Source organism: Schistocerca piceifrons, chromosome 3, assembly GCF_021461385.2.
Source record: "Schistocerca piceifrons isolate TAMUIC-IGC-003096 chromosome 3, iqSchPice1.1, whole genome shotgun sequence".
NCBI lineage: Eukaryota > Metazoa > Arthropoda > Insecta > Orthoptera > Acrididae > Schistocerca > Schistocerca piceifrons.
In genome coordinates this window covers 794,302,726-794,329,980 of record NC_060140.1, presented here as the reverse complement: position 1 = coordinate 794,329,980, position 27,255 = coordinate 794,302,726, and positions in this window count along the sequence as shown.

Below are 27,255 nucleotides of genomic sequence, written 5' to 3'. Positions count from 1 at the left end.
GAGTACATCGAGAAAGTTCAAAGAAGGGCAGCACGTTTTGTATTATCGCGAAATAGAGGAGAAAGTGTCACTGAAATGATACGGGATTGGGGGTGAACATAATTAAAACAAAGGCATTTTTCGTTGCGGCAGAATTATCTCACGAAATTTTCTCCTCCGAAAGTGAAAATAGTTTATTGTCGCCGACCTACATAGGGAGTAACGATCATCGTAATAAAATAAGGGAAATCAGAGCTCGCACGGAAAGATATAGGTGTTCGTTTCTTCCGCACGCTGTACGAGATTGGAATAATAGAGAATTACTGTGAAGGTGGTTCGAAGAACTCACTGCCAGGCACTGAAATGTGATTTGCAGAGTATCCATGTAGATGTAGATATACTAGTTTCTATAGGGAGTCTTCCATTCTTTGCCAGATACACAGTTCAGTGCACTGTGTGGTCCAGCTGGATGAAACTTTATTTCCTTTTTAAGGTTTATTCTCTTCTGCTGCCCTATTACAGTTACTAAGGAATATATGTCTGCATGTTGTACATTTTATTTCGTGTTTCTATGTAATTTACGTACATGATTAGTAAAAAAATCCATTATGTCAGTTTTTTCTATGACTATGGTTAATTTTGTGAGTAGTATTAAGGAATTTTGATAAAATCAGTTTCATTTAAAAGAGCTCAGCTATAGTAACATGCCTTGTTTCTAATATTTAATTTTGTTCAAAGATAAATTTCACAAAAATAATTAGGGGGTGTTGTGGCGAAACAAGCGCTACCATTTGAGAAACATAGACGCGACCGAGTTCACTGCTACTGTCATAGTAATGCGTCTGTACGTAGCATACAAAGTATTGCGTCATAATCTAAGAATGAAATTAAAAATTAAAGTAGCTTTTCCAAACTTTGTAAACACATCCTTCTGTATATTAATGTTTAAATTGTTAAATCTCAGAGTGGTCATATGAATACGTTTTCCTAAATACATCGTTTTAAGTGGAAAACAACTGGCGCTAAATACGCTAGGAAGTCAAAAATTGTTCATAATGTGCAGATATATATCAAAATCAACTGTTACAAATCTCAACTTGATCGGAGCAATATTTTCGACAAAATCGGTGTTTTGTACGAAAATTTGAAGGTGCTAAATATAAGACTAAGAAATATGAAAATTCACATGAAGCTTCGGTTTGATACAAAAACAATAACTATGTGACCCCCATCAAGCTACCTGCAATAGTTTTCAAGTAATTTACTAAAAACTAAATTTGGTACAAAAACGTCCTTCTTTGTAACAGATTAAGTATCATTTATATTAATCGTAGAAAGTTCTGATTACAGCACTTGTTTACATCCATTAAATAAAGCTGTAACAAGTTTCAGGACTTTGATAAAAATACCAATCAATACAAGGTCTCTTAAAGTTCTAATTTAGCGGTCCTGTTCTACTATCGGTTCCATTCTAAAAATTCTAACCGTCATAGTTTAAATGTAGTAGAGCTGAAACTTTTTATGTAATTACAGCCAACTTAACTCCATTGATATAAAAATTACGAACATTGTAAATTGATTCATGACAGTGTTATAAAATAATGTCTCCGAGAAAGCGGACATTTAAATGCTGCTACCTGGGCTTAGAGCAGATGATGGTAGATATTCTGATCGGCCGTCCACTGCGTTCATATACAAATACGGCGTGAGAAGCAGTGAGGCACACTTCGCACCGAGCTATCACTCTGTACTAGTCAGTCAAACGGCGGCTTACGCTCTGGCTCGGATGACGTCACAGTCAGGTTGCTGCTAAACGCATGTTTTCGGTACAAACAGGAAGTGAACTCGCGAGGACCGTACACCGTCCTGGATCACTCAGATTTCATGCAAGTAACTGTTTGTGTGCCGCCCTAATATTAACAAAACCGCGTGACAAATGATGAGTTTATTTCCCACTTTCGTGGCGAACAATTAACTTTGGTTGTTAGAAGTCAGGGCGAGAGGCCAATTAACTGGAATTTACTGTAACAGTCGCCTTTAAATTGCAAATAGTGCTCTTTATGATAGAGATATTATTATTATTTTCGGGAATATGAATATGTTTCTGCATGTGAACTTTTACTGAATATATTAATCAGTTAGAACTCAAAACTTTTGTTTATAATCATAGATCCTGATCCCGTTGAGTAAATAGAGAGTAGAAACATTTCTTTCAGTGAACAGAAGATGAATGTGGACTTGCAGACTGGAAACTATGGTCAGTATGTTCTCCACCGCTTTCTGACTGGCCGCAAAAATAGTTTTCAGGCTCCCGTAAAAGACGGCAACGAGTGAAGAAATACAATATTTCTTATTAAATTGAACCTGCTGCCCCACACTCTGAGTGTGTACTTTAACATTAATACTTAAAATACAAAACTTCTTATACTCATTGCATCAAGTTACTATTCTTTTATAATGAGAGTACAACTTCCTTGAATTAGCATAAATTACTCTTCAGTATTTGGATGAGGAGTCTTTAATATTTCAAATGGTCCAATATAAATGTAAAAAAAAAATCTTATTTTCCCCGCTAATTGTCCTTGATTTTTCACTGGTTTTTACAAGACCCAGATGTCCAACGATAAACTGTTATTTTCACCCTTCTGACACGTCTCTGCTTCCAAATATTACACTGTTCCTTTATATTTTTCTTGATTATCTCTTCTCTTTCCCTGTGCTAAATGTCGTGCGACTAGGGCCTCCCGTGGGGTAGGCCGTTCGCCGGTTGCAAGTCTTTCGATCTGACGCCACGTCGGCGACTTGCACTTCGATGAGGATGGAATGATGATGATTAGGACAACATCACACCCAGTCCCTAAGCGGAGAAAATCTCCGACCAAGCCGGGAATCGAACCCAGGCCCTTAGGATTGACATTCTGTCGCGCTGACCAGCCAGCTACTGGGGTCGGACTTTCCCTGTGCTGTAAGACTACTGTATGCAGAGAATTCCATCATTTCATTCGTTAAAGTAGCAGGTCTCTATAAGGTGAAAATCCAGTAGTTGAATGTCGTAAACTATTTAAATATTGAAACTTCCTGGCAGATTAAAACTGTGTGCCCGACCGAGACTCGAACTCGGGACCTTTGCCTTTCGCGGGAAAGTGCTCTTAAATATTACTTAAATAATTAACCCCACTTGAGTTCTCTTTATTGCAACAGGTCCTGCATAGTATACTAATTACTCTTGTAGTGCTCAACTGTAGCTGGATTGTGAAATGTTCAATAACACAACCCATATTTGAATAAGTGCAAACTTTATCATAACAAAGTCGGTACAACATACCGATAACAGCACTACTTAAAACCATTAGCTGAACTGTCTGTCAGAATCACTAGCAGCTGGTCTCAGTCGACCGCTAGCGACGATGTTATTTATTGTCAAGTAGTTGCATGGAGTTTGGAATGCGATGAGACAACTTGGAGGTGGAGAGGTCATCACAGGCCCATGTGGATGCGGCAGACATCTCCGACAGAATCGCGGCGAGGAGGCAGGGAATGCCACAGCTCTTACAGATTATAGTCGTGAAGACACACCAGCCAAAGCATGACTGCGTGGTGGCGTCAGAGGTCGGAGGGACGGCGGAAAAGTCACCATGGCTGGATGGCGCTGGTGAAGATGTGTGATCCAGAGATGGCAGACGGGGAGCTTTGATGTGAGGAGAACATGGGCGGAGAAGTGAGAGGCGAAAGCAGTAGTATCGACACTGTGCGGTATCTTAAAGGTTCTCTTGAAGCGATGGGCGATAGAGGTGTGTTCAGATTGGTCATATTAATGCTGCCCCTCCACGAGGAGGTCACTGTTGCTCAACTTGATGTTAAGTGCTTCAGGAATAAAACTGTGGACGTTCAAATGCAACTCGAAAGCCGGAGGCACGTCACCGGGATCGGGTGAGTCGAATGATGAAGTAGTGGAGGGCTGTTGCAACGGGTCCTCGTGCAGTAAAACTTCTTGCTTGTCAGGTATTCGAGGAAGAGGTAGAAGCTGTTGTGTGAAGTGGGCACCCCCATTGTGACAGGCTGCAGGAGGGCCACGACTGACGTCACCTGTGACACAGTGGATACTAGTAGTGTAAGTCAAAACGCCACTGAACAGATCGCGAACCATGCAGAAGTCTCAAAGGAAGTCTGTGCCGAGTGCTGCTCACTAAAATCTGCTACAGTGAATATCCAGGCGAAAACCTCATCAAACCCCAGGTTCAGCATGCAGCTTTGAGATCCATAGACTCTGATTTTCGGGTCGTATGCTGCACAAAGCTGGATCGCTGAGCACGCAGGCGTTGGAAATGAAGAAGAGAGCGGCGAAGTACTAACTGAACCAGAGTCGACAAGTAAGCATCAGCCATTCATGCAGGTGAGGAATAAGAGGCTGTTGGCCGGCCGGAGTGGCCGAGCGGTTCTAGGCGCTACAGTCTGCAACCGCGCGACCGCTACGGTCGCAGGTTCGAATCCTGCCTCGGGCATGGATGTGCGTGATGTGCTTAGGTTAGTTAGGTTTAAGTAGTTCTAAGTTCTAGGGGACTGATGACCTTAGAAGTTAAGTTCCATAGTGCTCAGAGCCATTTGAACCAAGCCAAGAGGCTGTTGTCATGATGAGAGCAAGGCAGGACAGAGTAGGGGTCACTGCACAGGGGTGGTTCGGTTGGCGGGTGGGTGGGAATTTGTTGTAATGGTATCTATGTCGTCGCTCTGGTTGGCAGCGGTGATGTCAGGGTCAGCAAAGATCGGGTGAGATCGAATTGACTCGTGGTAGGTGGGAAGTTAGTTATACTGCCATGTGTTTGCAAGGCATGTCAGTTGCCACTGTTGCTTGCATTAGTAATACATCGACGATGTTGAACGATGGAAAATAATCTATCCACAAATTTAAGGCGTGTGCCTAGTGGCTATTGCTCATGAGCAACCATGGGCAACTGAACTTACAGGGGAAAATTCACGACCCATAATGTTGTAAGCATGAGGTGCAAATCTATTTGCATGTATAGCCGACGCCTTAGTTGCTTCTGAATCCTGTTCTTAAGCTCTTCATTGTAGAAGATGTGGTGTAACTGTTCTTCTGGGAGGGCAGGAGAAGTGGTAGACTCAGATTGGTGTGGCTTGAAAGCAGCCCGGTTCATGAGCAGAGTGGAATCTATTGCGAAATCACAGAATAGGTTGTCCAAAACACTCCACTGTTCAACTCCATTGTTTACTGTCGGAGCACTGTCGTAAAGAGTGGCACCAACCCTTTCCTAACTTGATTTGTGTGAGGGGTGTTGTCCATAACACCAGGTATCATAGCAGAAGGACTGTTGTCCAGATTAGTGAAATACACACCACGATGGGAGCACAACTATAACATTCTAGAGGCACAGTAACCACAGATGTCCCGAAAAGAGCGTGAACAGAATTCTCCTAGGTCACGAATGTAGTGCTCTACTATAGATGGGGTGTGGAATGTGCAAAATACAACACACATCTGAATAAGCGTTCACTTTATTATAACAAAGCCAACATATGTGCTGGTTGAAACCATTAGCAGAGATGTATGCAAGAGATCGCTCATGCGTGGTCTCAGCTTGTAACACTTAACATCGATTAGGAGTAGGTTTATCTTAAGTAGTAACTGTGTATCTGCAATCTATGAAGTGTGCATTCTGTGTTGTTTGAACTCCTTGATGTATGGTAAGAAAATTAGAGTTTTGTAATGTATATATGAAAAAGCAAAACAATGTATTGAACTTTTGAATTATTGTAATAAGAATATGCTTATGAAAGAAGTATGTTTGTTAAAAGCTGGGTCATGCTTAGGGCACTTGTATTTGTGTCATGTAAATGCTGTAGGGAAATCCCTCCGCAGCGAAAGTGGCACGGCGCGATGTAAAAGGTGGGTTTGGCAGCCGAACTAAGCGGCTCCTTTGTATGAACGGCACGCAGTGTGTTGCAGGCCTTAGCACGGTACATCGCCAAAGCGCTAAGAGAGCCAATTGGAAGCTGCATTAGAGGGGATTTGCCTCCGATGTGGATATGGCTATTATTTGGTATTTACGGAATATTACAATGGCTCTAATATGTTGAAAATCCAACGCCAAGAAGAGATTTTATAGAGCATTCGCTTATCAAGAGTACAGTTAGCCGCCATTTCGCCTGCCACTAATCTTCGCCATTGCTTCATGGACTTATACGTTCAGTTACGTAATGTAGATTGGCATGGACCAGTTAATTTGTGTGTTGTTTCAATAATAATCACATAAAACGTCAATTCGTGTTCGAAACCATAACTTCAATCCTGATCACGAACCTACGCAGGGTCCTCACCTAAGTGCTACTAAAACCGAGTATTCTGATTTAAATGAACAATTCTGGCATTTATGTGTTTAAAGGTGATTTCTTGTCTAAAGTAAAAGCAGTAGTAACAGTTAAAGTAAGAGTAAAATTTTGATGCTTTGTTTATGAACTACTCCAAGTGAAATTGTTAATGTAAGAAGTTTAAGTATAAAAATTTAAAGATCAGTCAATAGGAAAGTGAAAAACCTAATTATTTAATGGTTAAAAACCATAAAAGAGAAGTTGGATAGCCTTTGCTTAAGTATCTTTAGTTCATTATAAAATACAGTTTTGCAGAATTAAAGTGCAAGATTGTGAAAATACTATTGCCGAGAATACCTGCTTCACAGGTGATTAAAGTACAAGTACATATAAGTATTTAATGAACCGATTTTCAGTAGTACTGTTAGAAGTGAAGTTATGCACATTTTCAAAGAGAATGTAGTTTTGATATCCATCTTGAATGGTTCCTTTTGAAGTTAATTAAGCCCAGTGTTGCATTTTATTACCTTTCAAAGTAATTTAAGTGACTGATTAGCTTTTATAGATAGCTTTTACTTTCCAGAATGCGAGTTTGATTTTGCAGCGAAGTGTGCGCTGATATGAAACTTCCTGGCAGATTAAAACTGTGTGCTGGAGCGGAACTCGAACTCGGAACCTTTGCCTTTCGCAGGCAAGTGCTCTACCGAGTGAGGTACCCAAGCACGACTCACGACCCGTCCTCACAGCATTAATTCCACCAGTACCTCGTCTCCTACCTTCCAAAGTTCACAGAAGCTCTCCTGCATACCTTGCAGAACTAGCACTCCTGGAAGAAACGATATTGCGGGGACATGGCTTAGCCACAGCCTGGGGGATGTTTCCAGAATGAGATTTTGCTAGAGCACTTGCCCGCGAAAGGTAAAGGTTCCGTGTTCGAGTCTTGGTCCGGCACACAGTTTTAATCTGCCAGGAAGTTTCAGTTTTTACTTTTCCAATAATGAAAGAACCTTGGCTAGTGAAACTTTACCAGTTTATGGGCCCCATCATATTGTCCTCTGTTAAGAAAAAAATGAACTATTACTGTTTCTAAGAAAAACTGCTATAAGCATAGGAGCTTAAACAGTGTATTTAAGATGTTATTCATCTTTCTTTGTGTTATTCATACCAGTCAAGATAGAAGCCCCTCATGTCCAAAATTAGTTCTGCACTTCATGCAGTGATGTGTCGGTATTTTGATTAAGTAATGCTATTGATTGTGGCCATCATTAGTATGAGCTCAGTGCAATTTTGCTCCCCATAATTTACTGGTGTGTGTGTTATTGGTAACTACTACTACACATAGTATAGAGTCCACTGTGTCAGTTTGTATCCTGTTCGCTATTCAAAGGGAAGTCTCAACAAAAGTAACTTAAATAACTCAAATCCAATTTTCTCAAATATATGTTTCCAAATTAGTGTGTCTAATTTGGCTGGCGACTGTTCATTTTTTTTCATTCACTTATATTTTTAACTTCTGTTAACTCCCAATGTTAAGGTCCATTTCGTTTTACTATCAGCTGCACAAAATTCTAAATTATAGTCCGAAACCCTTTTCCATTAGACACACGCACGGTCGAAGTCTGAAATCCTCTCAGAGGGTAACATTAACGTGTTTCACGCCACGTTAGCGTTACACGTAGCTTTTCCCATATTGTCAAGGAGTTCCCACACTCTCAAGTATCTTTCAGTGGGATTGCTTGGTGAGTTATATGCTGATATTAATATGTGCTTTCTATTTTCTTCCTTTATAAAACTCTTCTACCATTTAGAAGCAAACTGAGGTCCATTAACAGATAAAATGACTTTTGGGATTCCAACCTTTTCAAAGTAATCGTTTTGAATTTTCTGTATTATGCTTTTACTGGTTGCTTTCTTTATAGGATATAACTTTATGAATTTTGAAAATAAAACTACCATAATTGACATGTAATTGTACCTCCCTTTGCTTTTGGTATTTGCCCAGACAGATCGATTTTACAAGTACTTCTACATACATACTCCGCAATCCACCATACAGTGCGTGGCGGAGGGTACCTCGTACTAGTGGGATGCTAACAACTGCTTATCTGCTCTTTCTAGTAAGAATACTCTCCTAGCCTTCTTGACCAACTTTTTAACTTCCGTACCTATAGTCGTAATGACAACATCATGATCACTAATCCCTGTCTCAACACTGACACCGTCGATGAGGTCTGGTCTGATCGTGGCTACCAGATCTAAAATATTTCCATTACGCGTTGGCTGTCGATTTAGCAGTCCCATTTCCTTCTTTTGAATAATGTTCTGCGTGTATCCTATACCAGTTTGGTTAATGACTTTTACACGCTGGTATCTATCACAAGTCGTTGAACCACTTCTGATTCTCCTGGTTAAGTTATAAAAATATAAAATTTCCTGAATATTTTGAATAGATTTTAAGATTCCATAGCATTCAAAACTTTCATGTACATACTTTGTCAGACTATCGATATGCTGTTCTAGCCAGAACAACTTCCACCCATCACTGTCTGAACTATTTCTCCTAAATAACACTCCCTTATAAACTTGATAATATTGTTCCATGTTTTCATAACCTTTCTTTCCTGTAAGAGATTTTACAAGTTTCCAGTTTTCATCATAGTTTTGGTCTCTCCTTATGTCATTACAAATTTTGCTAGTTTTACATAATCCTGAAATTCCTTTCTTCTTGATTCATATTCTCTACACATGTGCTGCCCCCCCCCCCCCCCCAAATTGGTAATCTAGACAGTATATCCCCAATTACATTATCCTTTCATTTTATACATGTAAGTAAATAATCAAATTGCTCCAAGGAAAGTGTTCTCTACACATGTGCTGCCCCCCCCCCCCCCAATTGGTAATCTAGACAGTATATCCACAATTACATTATCCTTTCATTTTATACATGTAAGTAAATAATCAAATTGCTCCAAGGAAAGTGCCCACCTGGTAAGTCTACTGTGGTACAACTTGTACTCCTTCAAGTAACTTAAAACCTTCTGATCAGAATATACTGTAGTTTATGTCCCAGGAAATAGTTTCTAAACTCAGTGGATGCTCTCTATACCACTAACTCCTTTCCTATTACAGTGTAGCTTTTCTTATATTTTCTTAAGGTCCTGCTTGCAAATGCTATCAAATGATGATGCTATCTCCCCATTTACTACTTTTTCTTGAAATAAGTTAACCCCCCCACCTCACTATCACTACTACTATTCACTAGGCGATATGGTAATGTCAAATCTGGTCTGTGCAAAATCTTACTGTTACATAACTGTCTCTTTACTTCATCAAAAACTTGCTCGCTTTCCTTATTCCATTCCCATGTTACTTTTCTCCTTAAACGATTAGTCAAAAATGGTGCATTGAAAGCCTGATTCCTTACAAATTTTCCGTAAAAATCAGCTAACCCAAAAAATTTATTCTGTTTCTTTGGCTTAGGGGCAGGAAATTTTACTATTGCTAATATTTTATCACTGTCATGCAATACTTCTTCCTCTATTAATGCTGATTCCGAGAAACTTCATTTGTATCACAGTGAATTTTCCAGTTTCAATAGTATGCCTTCTACCTTAGTTTTGTGCCTAATACTCTCAATCGTTAAAGTGCTCCTCCCAAACGTTTCCATCAACTGAAATATCATCAGTCTACCAAGTAAAACCTTCCCCAGAACAAAATCTAAACCTCATATAAAATCTGCTACAGGACTGTTTAATCCAAATGGTACAGCATAGTATTGATAACCTCTGCCACTATAGAGAAAAGCAATGTACTTTCTAGACTTGGGTTCCAGTGATATCTGATGAAAATTGATGTAAGACCATGACTAGTCATGTAAGTTACACCTTTAAATTTGTGTGATAGGTTACCCTTGTTTTCAGTACGGTCAGTTCCTCTCTCTCTTATTTGATCTCAGTGTCTGGAATCTAATTCAAGTATTATTGACACATCTCATTTGCACACTACACTGTGTAAGTCCCCAACTTATCATTTTTTAATTCCCTTTCTACAGCCTCCCTTCTATGTGTTGGTATTCCATAACTTTTAATGAAAAATAGTCCATGTGGTCTCAACTTGGGTTTGAAATAGTAATTCTTCACCCTTCCCAGTTGCTTATTACACTACTGCCTAAAAATTTCATGAAGTCTCTTATTCTACTTTTACTCCTTTCATTACCATAATTATTCCAAACTATTTTTAAAAATTCATTATTTATACATTTTTTCACGTTCCTTTTTACCCTCATCATAATTCGCTGCTCTACTGATATCGAATGGTAAAATTTCGCTCTCATGTACCTCCCTATCACAGTTCTGGCCTCCCTGAGAATAATCATTACCGTCCTCATAACTACCTTCCTCTAATATTTCATCTTTAACTTCTACGTATATCATCCCACATAATTATTTATATAAATCTATTTCACATCCTATTTTCTCTTCAATTTCTTCTACAACATCTTCGCTTTCCTAATTACTGCTAACTCATTTCATAGTGATTGACACCTGATTTTCATCCCATGCCCTGCTTACATTACATGATGAACATTAATGTGTTTATCTCGCAGGAGTTTTGCTAATATCGACTATTATTTGGTGTACGAATATTACGTTTAGTTGAAATGGGGACGATATATGCGGTAATATTTAACAGAAAGCGCGGTTTTTCGAGAACGTTTTGGCACATGTCAACTCTGGGAAGTTACAGAATCAGAAGAAATAATTTCCTATGCACAATTTAAAGGTGCAACCTTTTTCTATTTGCAAACGAATTTTCGTTACGTTACGATCAGTCGTTTTGCCCTAATAATGGTGGATGTAGACTGCCGCTGTTCACCTACTGGCTATTTATTTATTTATTTAATGTATGGCAGTAACACATTAATGACAATACAATAACTTAAAATTGAAATAATTAATAATAAACAAACATGTAACATATTTATATAGGCTATTGCTTCTGGAGTCACCATCAGGAAATCTTCAGGTTTCCCTCTATAAGCTGTTCGAGGGCATTCTTCTATTATGTGTTTTATGTTTTATGTTTTGGATTTCACCACATTCACAGGAGGACGTCGATTTTTTGCCCCTATTCTGTTCAGAGTTGATCGGGTTTTTCGTGGTAACTCAAAACCCAGAGGCTTTGGGGTAATGCGTGGAATTTCGTTACTTCGCTTTGTGGTCCATTGTTGATGTCAGGCTTTAGCCAAGCTGAATTTTGTCTCTGTGGCTCTAGTTGCCATTTTTATAGAGGGCTTTCAGGATCTAGGGTGGTTATGAGTGGCGTATTCAATGTCCTCATGTATTGGTAGGTTATTGTTTCTCAAGATCTTGAACTCTCTCGTGAGTGCGTTTATATGACGCAAATTTGGTGGTGATATATGGCTCAGTATTGGAAGCCATTCCGTAGGAGTAGATTTCATGACTCCTGCAAACATTCTCATTGTGTTCTTGAGTTGAGCGTCAATTTTATAAGTATGAGGACTGGCGCAGTTGAGTAGACAAGGCTCAGAGCAGATGGGCGTAGGACAAAGGCTGATGCTCCCCCTGTTGTTCCATAGAGTATAATACTGTTTCTCGATTTCAGTTTCTCCGCTATTTTTGTTATACACTCTTTGAATATGAGAGTTCTAGCGAGTGTCATATCCAGATATTTTGGTGTTTTATTGTGACAAAGCAATGTGTTCTCAAACTGTATTCCAAGCACCCTCTAGGCAAATTTGTTGTTTAGATGAAAACAAGTAACCTCTGTTTTGGTGGCATTTGGTTGGAGGCGCCATTTTCGGAAGTACCTTCCCAACTTCTCCAGGTCGGCTGTAAGGGCCTCCTCTGATTCTTCAAATGGGCTACATCTTGTTGCAACCACCCAGTCATCAGCGTAGCCGTACTTTTCAGATCTCGTCTCTGTCATGTCTGCGATATGTAGGCTGAATAGGAGTAATGCAAGTACGGATCCTTGTGGCAGTCTGTTCTTTAGTTTTCATGGCGAACTTGCGTTGGACCCAGAGCTAGTTCGCCTCCATGTGGTGTACCCCAGATAACGCTAAATGAACTAGCAAATACTGACGGTCAGACAAGCCAAGAAAGGTTCTCCTGATCACACAAGACACAAAACTGTAAACCATGCTTTCACCTATTGGTGAAACATATTAACAAGACGAAAATCGCAGTTGTTATGTTTTATGCACACAAATCTACATAACGCTCTAATATCAGATCCTTAATTTATTTTCTTGTGCGCCTTGCATGCTTTTGTATGCTATACGTTGCCGGCTCTCTGAATAGTATTTCCACTTCATTGTTCGTTGTTGCATTGCTTACGTCGGGGCTTTCCTTCAGATAGGAAACAGTCGTGCTCCCATTCATTGTTGTTTCCTCGTGTGAGACAGTCTTTTTAACATGATTAGTCCCCTTGTGCTTGTGAGAACTATACTTCATTTACAGAATTGTGAAAAGTTTGTAATGATAAGTGCACGTGCTTACTCTGAGGCCGAAAAAGAAAGAGCACAAATAGTTGCGTATCACAGCCAATAATGAGAACTTCTGAACAGCCAATAATGAGAACTTCTGAACGCCTCGATCTTAGTGAAAGTACAGCGAATTGTATTTCGAGAGCATATATAGAAACTTCATGTCTTTTAGAGTTCCAGCAGATGACAGAAGTTTGCATTGAGCGGGTTTACACAGGGAGTCATAAGAAGGAAAATCCATATCTATCTAGAAAAGCAGTTTCGAATAGTAGCAGTTATACTGGAGAAGTTGACGACTTTCGTGATATGAGTGAAACAGCCCTTTGGCGTGCTATTCGGAAATTAGGCTTTAGATACAGGAAGGTCAATAAAAAACCCGTAGCAGGAAGAAAAGACGAGTTCTTGTGGGAAATAAGACACTTGCAAAACACTGGATGTGAATAGATGGAAAGAAATAATGAAGAGCTTCCATCTGATGTCACGTCATTTGAGGAGTTTACTAAAGCTGGCCTACTGGAACATGCGCGACCGCACTTCAGGCCACAAGAGTACCTTGTGGAAAGGGTGCGCTCAGTGGACAAGGAAATTAAACTTCTGAGGCTGCCTGTGGTTCACTGCGAATTCACCGCCATTGGATATATATGGACATTTGTCAAGATAAGATAGCGAAGGGGAAGAAGAATTTTGTGATTAACGGTGCTTTACAGTTGTGCCACTCCGCTTTGGAAAGGGATAACCGGAATGTCTGGAGGAATTCATTGTATCATGTACACAAACTTGAGAACAGTTACGCATGAAGAGCCCACTCTCTTGGCTCAACAATGGAACCGTTTGTGATCCAAGCAGACAAATGCAGCAGTAGCAGCAGCAAGACTTCACCCAGTAGTGAATGTGATTAAGGTAGGTTTTATTTCATGAATCACTCTTCCCATCAAAATTTGTTTGAGGTAATTTATTTCATTTGTTGTTAAAATATAAAATACATTTCATTGTTCATTTATTGAGAGCTCCTTAAATATCGAGCGTTCACTTGCAATTTGCTATATCATTGCTCCCTACTAGCAACAACAACTGAATGCGGCAGTCCTGTTTTCGAATGCGATTCCAAAGTTCCTATTATTGCTGGTGAACAGCCCTTATCGCTCATTACAACAGTGGGAGCACGCGCGTATGAGAACTATGCTCCACCAGAGCATCGCATTTACAGCACTGTAGCTATTACTGCAATTGCTTACAAAGTCTTAAGTAACAAACATGAGAAGTATCCATGAGTAATGACATGCAATGTAAGCAACGAAAGTTCAAGCGTTACATCCATGCTTTCTCCACCGCAGTGGCTACAACATAAAGCTCAACCACAGTGTCTTGGATTTGAAAGTATAACGACGAACCATATAATCAGAAAATAACGAAAATTCATCTGCAAATATAAAAACGTTGTGTCTTTAAACTGTGCAAAGGAAATTTTTGTCTTTGTTACAGCCTGGCTTCAGCGATTCCTGAATATTGACATGCGCCAAAAACTGTTCCAAAAGCACGCCTTCTCTTAAATATTACCGCAAATGTTTCCCCCATTTCAACGGAAATGTAATATCCTTACACTAAATAAAAGTAGACATTTCAACGATTCCGGCTAGGTACAATACATCGATGTTCGTCGTGTGACGTAACCAGAATATGAGCTCAAAGTCAGGTGTCAATCATTATGCAATGGATAATAGTAATAGTTACATCTTACTAATCTCATCACAATCATCTAAGACACATGCTATATTCTTCTTTTTACCTGTGTCTAATTTCATTTCTGAACCACTCGGTTGTCAAGTGATTCTCAAGTCCATCACAATCAACATTAGAAAAAGGCAATTCTCCATCTACATTTGCTACAACACCAATCATCAACTTATGTAATCCAAATTCTTTAAAATCAGTATCATTTTTCTCCTCTCCAACTAAAGTTTCATTGCTTGATACACTGTAAAGATTTATTAAGGATTCTGCATCTGGTTCTATTTCCTGGCTCTGATTTATTCACACATATCAACGAGGACCATTCAAATAATACCTTAAAAGTTCTATAAACGTTCGAAAGGTTGTGACTGGAGATTTAGATGGCAGCTGTGTTGCTTGAGGTTCAGAAAGAGACCGACAGGTATCAGAGTGATGCTACTACGCAGGAGAAGGCAGTAGCGTCCACAACTGGATGGCCACCCCGCTGTCAGCATGCACCGCAATGGAGCAGCGATCTGTGATGCGTTATTTGTGTAGTGAAGATGTCAAACCAACAGAAATTCACCATAGGATGACAGCGCCGTATGGTGATTCGTGTTTGTCGTTGCAGCAAGTGTACAAATGGCGTAGGAAGTTTAAAAGGTGTAACTTATGTGGAGGATGCCCCCAGACCAGGGCAGCCTCAGCGTGTAGTGATGGACGAGAACATTGCGTTAGTGGAGGAGCTTGTAAAGGAGAATAGATGTGTAACTCCGAACGAAATAGCCATAAGTTTGAGTATTAGTATGGGTTGAGTGCAAAATATTGTCCACAATGTACTACACTTCAAAAAGGTGTCTGCAAGATGGGTGGCACGTCAGTTGACTGCCAAACTGAAAGACCATCACATCGATGCCTACAAAGAGTGTTTGCATTGTTTCCTTGTCGAAGGTGATGCATTTCTGTGAAAAATTGCTACAGACAATGAGATTTGGGCCCACTATCATCAACTGGAAACGAAAAGGTCAAGCAAGTAATGGCGCCACAGCTTATCAGCATAACCAAAAAAATTCCACTCTTAATCATCTGCTAGAAAAGCCATACTCGTTCTCTTCTGGGATGTAAATGGAGTAATTTTCGAGCATTACATGGTTAGGGGAACGATAGTAACCAGACCTTCTTATTCAGTCATGCCGAAAAATCAACTTTGCCCTGCAATCAGAAATTAATGACGAGGACTTCTAACTTCAGGAGCACTGTTGCAGCGTAACAATGCCCACCCAAATATGATCCATAAGGCAGTTGAGACTATTCAGGAGAATGAATTTGAATATCTAGTACATTCTTCTTCTTCACCAGACCTCGCTCCTAGTGACTCTCATCTGATTGGTGAACTTAATGGGAGACAGGCATTTCAGAAGTGATGAAGGGGAAGGAACTATGGTGACAACTGGCTACACATACGACCAAAAGAATTCTTTCATCATGGTATCTATGCACTTCTGAAGCAGTGGAATATATGCATTCAACATCAGGGAAACTATGTTGAAAACTGACATGTAAGCTTTTTGTTCATTCTTAAAATTAAAAATATTCATAGCTTCCCAGACCTATCAAAATATAATCTGTTCATTTCATATCTACTCATGTTTTTGTTTTGCTTTTTAAAGTTCTTCTCATACAATTCCTGTTGCAACAGTTAACATGGTTTCTTCTGTTTCTCTTCACCCCAAACTTGCAAGGTCCCAGTGGGATACCCTTAATTTGCGGGATCATTCCTCCTATTTTCATATCTACAGTGATTAAACGGCCTATTGTCTGCTTCCCATTGTCCATGCTAACAATAACTGACAATATTTATTGAATATGCTTTCAATGACCACATGCTATTTCCATTTGAAATATTACAGTATTAAATATCAGTAACGTTTATGTTCTAACAAAAACCATGTGACATCATCATTGATTAATTTCACAGTTACATTACTTGCTCAATTTCAAGTTTCTTAAGCACAGCTTGTTATAAACATTAACGTAGCAAATATGTATATTCACAAATAACATTGAAAGTAGTCTATTAGTAATGTTTACAATGTGTATCATGGGGTGCCATATTGTCATGTTGATAGGATATAGATGTATTCATAATAAGCATTCTTATGGTGCAAGATCCCCCCCACTGAGGATTGCATCTAAAATTATGTGAGAGTCTCTACCAGGCCATGCAAGGGGGATAAATGAAATACTTGCCTTCCCTAATAATTATTAATTCCGCAATTTCCTCCCTGTCTTCTTCCATAATTATGTATGTTATCGTTGTTTTGATTTCATTTCCCATTCTGATTACCACCAACTTCACTCACATTAAAGCTGCTTCTATTATTTCTTTCTACTGCCCTGTCGTTTTACATTTTATAAAATTGTTCATTATTATTGTTTAAAACTATTTCTGCTGCTCTATAACTATCTTCAAGTTCTATATTGTCATTTGAAACTAAATGGTTATTAATTACTTCACTCTGATTTACCACTTTTACTTATTGTTGAAACACTTTGCGATCCTAGCAAAAAGTTCTTCACATAGCCTACAACACTGTCTTGCAGTATAGTACAAAAGAAAAATTAAATTCAAGCTATTTCTCCTTTTTTGCTGTTTTTGATGATGATGATGTCCCACACAGTTATTTACATTTATCTGGTTCGTCAATTTCCTTACCCGTCTGTTTATTTCACTTTCTGTCTATATTGTTTTCAGTGCCATTCTTATCTTCAATTTTGAGTTATTTAATTTGGAATTTCGTTTTTGTTTTACATTGGTACCTGAAACTTAGAAATAATTGATAAGACAGTCCTGACATCTTTGGTATATCCCAGATCAGTCCAGCATACCAAAATGTAACCAGTTTTTGTGACAGCAGTTCAGCTACTTAACTTCCTGATTATCATTGACCTTAACTGAAGTGTGTAACTCTTCTTCACCTCCACCTATATTGAAAGCCTGGGTTCTTCTGCTGCATGTCAAATTAATCAAATCTAATAATGGAGTCAAAACAGTAAAACAATGAAAACTTACTTATTGCACCACAAACTGAGACAGGTTTATTGGCTAAAAGTGATGTAATGACCTGCCATGGCCACCCCTACTGTTCCTTTTCGTCACTCAAAACTAAATCATTATTAATTACTGCATTATCATTTTGTTTTTAATTCATAAAAAAACAGAAAAACATTGTGTTTTAAGAGAATGTAGTATTTACTTTATAACGTTAAGCACATTTTACTCATAGAAAATGTAATTTAAAGTTATTATGAAAAAATTGTTTTCAAAACTCTTACATTCAGTGTATCCAAAAAAGTTGGATCCCCTATCAAAACCTTCAAAACAACACTAAAGGAAATTGGAAAACGCATTAAATCAGTGAAAATAAAATCAAGTTTCAAAGTAGGCATAATATAACATCTTCAGAAGGTTACAGAATTCTTTGCTGAACCCAGGAGTTCTGCTATATGCTGTTCCTTAGGCTTTCTTTCTGATAGTTTGGTGTTGCAGCATTTAAGAAAATGACTAACCCACATTTTGCGACCAATTTCGTGTTCCTAAGCGTGTTCGGTGTTATTTCTCTTCACTATTGTATGGCCATTCTTCAGATGTCATTATAAGTAAACCCAAACTAAGACAGCACTAAAAGAGCTCTTCTTCAATAATTTTACCCAAAATTGTTGGTCTGCTTCTTTTTGTTTTTGCTGCTTCCTCAGCTGCAATGTACTTCATCTTGAACAAATTCGTAAGTGTTGGTTTTGGACCACTAAACTGTTTACTGGCCTTCTTCCAACCCATCTTCTTTTTATGAGCTGCACTTATGGCTTTATTTATTTTACACAGACTCCACTTTCTTTGACATCCTTCCCCCAATAGCCTTTCTGCATCTACATTATAATTCCAAGGCATTAAGAGTTTGTACTAAAACAGGCAAACTTTAAACCCAAAAAAGTGAGGGGTCTGGTTCAGTCAGATAAAGGGGGTCTACTTTACATGACTATAGTCTACTATTTGTTAACCAAATAAATTGCTAACCAACACCTAAATGAAACGGTTTCTCTATAAACATTAAACTTAAACCATACTATTCAAGCGCACATATAGCTTTTAGCCTTACCTGTCAATAACTAGGAGAAATAACGAAAATTGTAGCACAAAGTAAAAAAAATTCCATTGTTAAAAATCTAATGGCGAAATGATAAGTAACAAATGAAGTAGTGGAATATCTACCCTACTACAGAGTGGTAGAAGCCTAAAATACTGTTTATGCTTGATCCCACTAGAGTCTAGGAGAATGCAGAGCCAAGAGACCAATGGCTCCGCTTAAGATGGGAAATCCAGTTTATTGCTTTTTCCTCTACCTTTTAACAATATTTAATTTACAGTGTACATTGTTCCAAACAGTTTGCAGTTAAAATTTTATAGGTTTGCAATACGGGTTACAGAATTTGATTCTATGATTTCCTATAATATTAATGAATTAGTTAACATGCCAAAATATCATGATCATTAAGTCCAAATACATAAAATATCTTTGTACAATAATGTTCCAATTACTCCTGTTTATAATTTTGTAAATACAGGTTTACTATTGTTGCTAACATATCTTCTTGAATAATAATCCCTAACAGCTTGATATGTACAAATTTTGTAAATCCTAGTTTACACACTTGTTTACATGGGTTTTGACGTATTTTTCAGTTGATGATTAGATATCATGATATATTACTGCTATTTCATGTTAATTGCACTTCGGGTGAATGAATTTCGTCAGCACAATGTGTGTTTGTAAATTTCTATGACTTCACTCCAACTTTGCCCTGTCATATCCTATAGATTTAAATGGTTGGAATTGCTGTTTTCATTAAATTTCATCCCATTCTACTACTTTTTGAACTATTATCACTGTCACACACCGAATGTTCAATGTTTTTCGAAGTAAACACTTATTTTCTATTTAAATTCATGTGGCTGTGTGCCATCAGAAGCATACTGTATCAGACTTTCAACTCATAAAGAAATAATGACATTATTTGTCAGCATCAATTGTTTGCTAGATCTTTTTCCTGTAAAACTTCATTGTGCTCTGATTAAACACTTGGTAACAAGGAGAATTTATTCTTCCACAGACTACCTGATGGCTTGAAGAATGAAGTGAAGCTTAAGTTGTGACAGGTTGGACAAAAGATGTTAGAATTTCGTGTACTTGAGCTTTGGAGTTGTTTGCATGACTATGCAATGAATGGAGAACATATGAGAGGCATTTACAAAAATTTTGTTTATTAAAACAAATAACTAAGAGATACAACAATAAAGTAATGAGACTGATGCGAAAAAAATGTTGATTACCGTTTTAGTCAAGTTTAGTGTTTTCTCCTTCAAAGTCGCTTTTCCAGCGATTCTGCCATTGATGGTAGCATTTATGGAACTCATCTTCTATAATATCCTCCAAGACCCTCATCACGGCTTTTTGGACATCTTGTGTGATTGAAAATGGTGTCCCTTGACTGCCGTTTTGACTCTTGGAAATAGAAAAAAGTTGCACAGAGCGATATCTGGTGAATAATGTGGCTGTGGTAGTACTGAAACTTGTTTTTAGGTTAAAAATTGCTGTGCTGACAGAGCATTATGGGATGGCTCATTATCACGATGCAGAATCCAATACACTCTTTTACCAAGTCTTTATAAAATATCTTTGTAGTAATATTGGTTAACTGTTTGTCCAGGAGGCACCCACTCTTTATGAACAATTCCCTTGGAATCAAAGAAGCACACAAGCATGCATTTCATTTTTTACTTTGACATGCGAGTTTTTTTTGGTCTGGGTGATCCCTTTGACCACCATTGTGAACTTTGGCGTTTTGTCTCTGGATCATACTCAAAAAACAATTCTGGATTGATTTCCGTTTGCTCTAACAAATCAGCTGCCACATTTTTCTGTGTTTCTCGCTGTTGTGGTGTGAGATTTTTGGGTACCATTTTTGCACAAATCTTTCTCATACCAAGATCTTCAGTTATTATTAGACAAACCGTTTCTCGATTGATGTTCAGTTCTTCTGCAATCATTTTCATGCAGAATCTTCGACCAGATCGTATGAGATGTTGCACCCTGGCGGTCGTCCACTGTGGTCTTCAGCTTCAACATTCGTTCTGCCTTCACTAAACATTTTATGCCAACAAAAAACTTGAGCTCTTGACACAACCTCATCTCTAAAAGCCTTCTGAAACTTACTGTAAGTTGTCATCGCGTTTCACCCAATTTAACGCAAAAAGAAATGGGATACCATTGCGCAATATTATGCAGTTCCATTTCCGTGATGAGAGACACAAGCCTGTGCTAACTTATTACAGCACAAGTCACGACTGAGCAGTTGAATCGATCTGCCGCTTGGACTAGAAGCAGCGTACAGACCAAGCTCAAAGATATTATGCCTACACAAGCCTACAGGATTGCCTCATCTTGCAAAGAAAATCTGTGTCATTACTTTATTGTCAGACCTCATATAACCAGACATCGGCTTTTTCATAAAGCTTAATATCAAGTTGTATTAAATCACATACACTACAAAATGCATACACTGAATAAAACTTTTGCACCTCAGATTGCCAGCATAACCAGTACTACTACCTCAACCAAATGGTTGAAAGGAAAATGCTGAGCAATGCCACTCACTGTTCTGAAGATGTGCTATGAGCATAAATACCATCTCTGAGCCTGTTACTTCTGCCTCGCAAATACTGTAACATTCAAGGAAAACCAGACATGAAAAAAAGTACTCAGTGTATCTCCAGTGTGTTTGCTTACGAACCGTTTCTTAGCCCATCTGTAACTTGCAGGCAACAGGTTTACAGTATGTTTCACGAAATATTGCTATTTTGTGTACCTTTGGGATAGCCATGACACCAAGAACCATGATACAGTCGATAAATTGCCTGTAAGGAAATCAGATTTAGGTGGAACGAAAAAACGTGAGAAACATTCCGCTAGATGATCCTGACAAAATTATTTTGCATTTTCTTCATCTCAAATGAGACATTATGATGAACTTTGCACAAACTGTAGATAAAGGAGTTTGGGCCTTCAGTCACCTGAAAGAAAAGTTTCATCATTCAGTTGAAAGAAGGTATATTTCTTGGACTACAAGTAACAAAATTGAAGAAAGATCCAACTTTCAATATCAAACTCACAAATATCGAATTAGCTGCTTGTTCCACTTTCAGTGCAATTGTGAAGTATATTTTTTGGGCAACAGAAGAGGTTATAACTAAGTTTTTATTGTGAATGCTCTGTTAGATTGCTACAGGAGCCTGGGGTGCAAAATGCCGCTTAACATTCACTTTTTACATTCCCACCTTGATTTTTTCCAGGAAATTTGGGAGCTATAAGCAATGACCAGCGTGACCCCTTCCACCGAGACTGGAAAGGACACTTAAATCCTATTATGGGCGACTACTGCTGCGATCTGGTTAGGGAGAGTGCTGAAACAGAAAACAAAAGAAAAGCAACATTGCCAGATGTTTCGAATACCAAACAGAATAAAGCTGAAAATATATTGTGAATTAGTTTAACCTTCTTTTGGCGTCATGCCGATTTATACATATTAAATAGCATTGAGTTCTAAAGTACCGAATATGTATTTCTTGTAAATGTCAATGTTCACCTGTACTGTTTTTGATTCTGCTATGTATCTAGGAAATGTGACATATATAGCAAACAATTGATTTAGTTGATTTTACCAGTGAGTTTAGTACCCCAACATTGAATAAAGCCGCCTATTTACTGACCAGAACCAGGAAAAAAGTTTAAATTCATTGATTAGTGAAATGGGAAATGAAGAGTTCTGAATGTTTGAACTTTCAATGTCAATTATCTCATAAGTTAATTAGTTTCATTTAAATCAAAGTATATCACTAGAAACAGGATATTTGCCTTTCAAGTGGTGCAGGTCCATATACCTGAATTTGTGTATCATCTCACTAACTTTTATACATTATGGACTGTAGTATTAAATTCAGTTAGCCACATTTTCTAATTAACAGTATCTGTAGTAAAAATAATTGCATTCTCAAAATCAACACATTCAGTATAACCAACTAAAAATAAACTTAAGTAGAATACAGTTCACACAATATTGTAACATATTCAGGTATATATGACTCCTTGTGTAAATAAATGTATTGAAAGCATGATAAAAATAAGGGCCAATACCAGAGAACGAAAGTTTCTACTCACCATATAGCGGAGATGCTGAGTCGCGATAGGCACAATAAAAAGATTCACACGATCATAGCCATCGGCAATTAAGGCCTTTGTCAGCAGCAGACACACACACACACACACACACACACACACACACACACACACACACACACACATACACACACACACACACTCACACTCACACAAATGCACGTACAAATTGCCTTTCGCGACTTAGCACCTCTGCTATATGGTGAGTAGCAACTTTCCTTTTCTGGTATTGTTACATTGAGTCCTGGATTTCCCATTGTTTGATAAAAATAAGGAAAATATTTGAGTATTGGGGGAAATATGGAACATAACAGATGGGGAATATCCAACTTGATACATCTTAAGTGGCCAGGCTTGAGGCCTTACTCAATTCTTGTATGCAAAAATTGCTTGGTACGATTGATAACACACTACTATCATCTGCAAGTAGCATGCCAGTGGGTAACATCTGAATAAATTAATTTTATGCAGATTTATTATATCTTAACACTTGAGCTGGCACACTGTTGTCTATAACACAAGCGAGCACATAGTGCACTTCATACACATTTGAAGAATAGCTATCTTTATGTTACCAAGCTAAACATATATGGTCAAAATCACAGTTTAATCTTAATTGAATTAAACAACGATAACAGAAACTTACATTACATGAGCTAAATTACTGTTTTATCAAATAGTAATAATAAAATAAGCTTTCATTATATAACTCTGTCGCCACATACAAGTGTTAGCCCACAGTAATGTCCCACTCAAAGCATTAAACAGCACAACAGAACGCTTATTTGATTGCTGATTACGTCGTAGCCACATTGAGGGATTGTGCTGCCAGCTCGGAATCTGGGATAGTTTCTTCCACGGATCGTAAATATTTCTTACCCAGTTCACTGTTTATATTATTGCTGCTCACTTGGACGTATGATGGAGAACATAGCACTGTGTTAGCTGAAGCAATAATGAAGGATAGCCCGCATCTCGTGGTCGTGCGGTAGCGTTCTCGCTTCCCACGCCCGGGTTCCCGGGTTCGATTCCCGACGGGGTCAGGGACTTTCTCTGCCTCGTGATGGCTGGGTGTTGTGTGATGTCCTTAGGTTAGTTAGGTTTAAGTAGTTCTAAGTTCTAGGTGACTGATGACCGTAGATGTTAAGTCCCATAGTGCTCAGAGCCAATAATGAAGGATAAGGTATGAGCTCACACTTTTAAAACAACAGTGGAATGGTACACAACATTATTTGTGGATACTGCACTTCATACACAGGCACACCCTCTCGAGAGTTAAGTATTGCTCTACTACTGACAATATGGCCTTCAGTGTTCAAATACACTAGTGCCACTAAAGGAACCATCAATTTGCAATATCGGAAATAAGATCCTAGTTATGGCAGGAATATATTTTTTAATTCAAATCACGTTTTTGTTGTTAGTATAATAAGTTATATAATAACAGGGACGAGGTAATCTGGACAACAGTCCCTTCCTGCAGTATCTGATACTCTAAGTAACAGCTATCGACACATTTAAAAGTAGAAATGCATACCCTAGTATTCTGAATTGCTCATTCCTTCATTGGGGAGGAAAAAGGCAAACGTTGAGGAAGGTTAGAAAAGCGGTATTGGTACTCCAGACCCCACGTTGAGAGGGATGCTGATACATAGCCCCTGACCTGTAACTATGGACTTGTTGAGGGTATACATAGGTTTCTGGAGTCTTAGTTACCTGCCCCTTCTTTCTAACCTGCTTGAATATATCCATCTCCTTCTAGATGAACAAACTAACAGTTCTTTCATATGTGTCAAAGGCGGTTGGGATTTTGTCTCTTGGAGATAAGCATTATTGAACCATTCCATATCCTTATAGTTTTTTCAGATCATTTCCCTTCTCATACAGAGCTACATAAACAATAATACAAATGGTTTTTATTGCAGGTGTTCTCTCAATGGCGGGTGTGAGTTCAACGAAAATTTCCTCACTGTTTAACATCACTTTCAGGGAGTTGCATGCTCTTGATGGAAATAGCATTGTCGTTGGTAAAGTAGTGAAAGGGATCAACACACTGTTAAAGGTACTGTAGTCAATTATAGTCTAATGTTGAAGCTGTATAGGAATTGTTCATTGAGAACCATTATAAGAGATCAGTAGTGTATATTTTAAGTTTTAAAGCTTCATTACAATGGATCAGTTGACATTTTTATCACTTAAATTGAAATGATGTAGGAGTCCATCACTATACTTGTGTGCTTTTTCCAGTAATTCAGGGAATATGTGGTATTTGTCGTTAAAATGGGAGCTAACTTAGCAGCTAATACAGTATGGAACCAGAAAGGGATTACATTAGCTCTTTGAACCTTGTTTAATTTTTGGAATTTTAGTTGTTTCTCAATGACACTGACACTAATATCTGTATCACTCACCTTTGCTGTGGTGTGCGGCCTAAACTTCCTGATCTTAAAGAAATAAATGAAAATGGAATTTATTATTTCTGTTTTTGCTTTGATACCAATGATTTCTTGTGTGTCCAGGTGCCAACTTTGGAGCCACTGGATCTTTTCCCATATGACAAGAATATTTTTAGGTTTCCTGATCAATCTTTCAATAACATTCTGCTCTGCTATTCACTGAAGACTTCACACATTGCCCACTTGACAGTCAAACGCACTTCATTCAGCATCTCTCTATCTATAGCACTATCCTTTGTTTTACACCTATTATGCAGCAGCCACTGTTTCTTCAGAAATTTATTTACAGCAACTGCGGAGCGCCCCTCCCATCATGAACTATTCTACTAGATACACATGTGTCAGTTTACAGTCGACTATTCTTCTAAACTTGAGCCACAGTTCTACATCGTTGTGGTCAGAGGTAAATGTTTTATGTTCTTTTTTGTGATATCACATGATTGCCTCTTTATCTAGCCAAATGAACATGTATATCTTCCTACTCAATTGAGCTGCCCTTTTACTTCAGTAATCATAGTCACTACAACTGTCCCATGGTCGCCAATACCACATTCATTATGGACATCCTCAAACAGGCCAGATATGTTTTGTTGCCACTTGATGTAATTTCCATCATGAGTGGGCTCCAAGTGATATATTGTAGGTTGCTCTCAGAGAAAGTATTTACTGATGTTCCTCCGAGTGTCTTGCCATGCCCACCATTTACAAAACTGTAATTTTTCCAATTTTTGTATGATTAAAGCCTCTTCAAGTAAGCTGCTCAGACTTTTGACCTGTCATAAACACTGTGTACGTAAAGCCATTATCATTTAAGGATAATGTTGGTTTACATATGCCATTACTATATCAATCTTACTTCTGCACAGTTATATTTATTGTCTGGTTGTGTAGGGTTATGTAGTGTTTGTTTTGTTACTGTGTCTTTGTTTTTACTGTGCAGTTTTATTTACTGATTCGCTTGTAAGGTTATTGTAATAGCATAGTATGTGGAAATCAATTGCAGACATATATTATAGGTACTGATATGTTACTACATACAAGTAAAATTTTGAAATGGCCCAGTACATGACAAATAATTGATGTATGGATCCAGGGAACATGTACACAAATACATAAATGCAATTGTTTTTTATTTCAGATAGAAGAATTTGGATATCGAACTGGAAAACCACGCAAGAAGGTGGTCATAGCAAAATGTGGACAAATTTGATGGTTCAGTTTACTGTTTCTCTGTCAAATAAATTTGTTTTTTCTGTCTGAATGTGGTTACAGTTTAGTAGAATACACAATGTTTGCCATAAATTACAAAAAATGCGAAACCAGTAATAATTTCATAGGACGTTAAGTATTGACATTTAAATTGGGTGTTTTTTCACAACAGTATTTCCACACAAACTACCACATTACTACATGCACATCATCATCATCTTTATACCCCAAACAGCTATGAGTCAGATTCAAATTGGAGGTGATGCTGTATGAATGTAAAAAACAGGTTGTATGACTACCATCAGTAATTCTGTTGAGTCATCATTTATCAGTTGAAATTTCATGAAGTGACAGTGCCATTTTAGAGCCAAATTATGGTCTGATATAGATTACCAGGTGGTTAAATCTTTGTTCTGTTGTTCATAGACTTTGGCAACAGATCCTTACCGAAGATTTGGCATACAAAAGATTTATCTCATGATGACCAGGTTTAAATGTGTAATAGGTAAGTGGTTCTTAAACATAATACAAATAATTACAATACTTTGTATCACTTATCTAACAATTTTTATTAAGGGGGGGCCTGTTCTCATGTACAAAGTTAACTCTATACAAATAACTTGTTGCTATTGTTAGTAACTTACTATCTGAACGTGTACACACAGCCAAAGGTTGACCTTATTATCTTCATAAAATCAGTGGCTACTCCTTAACGAATTGGATGATGAAGGTTATATTACAAGAGCATTATTTTATTTGTTTGTTTGTCATCCAG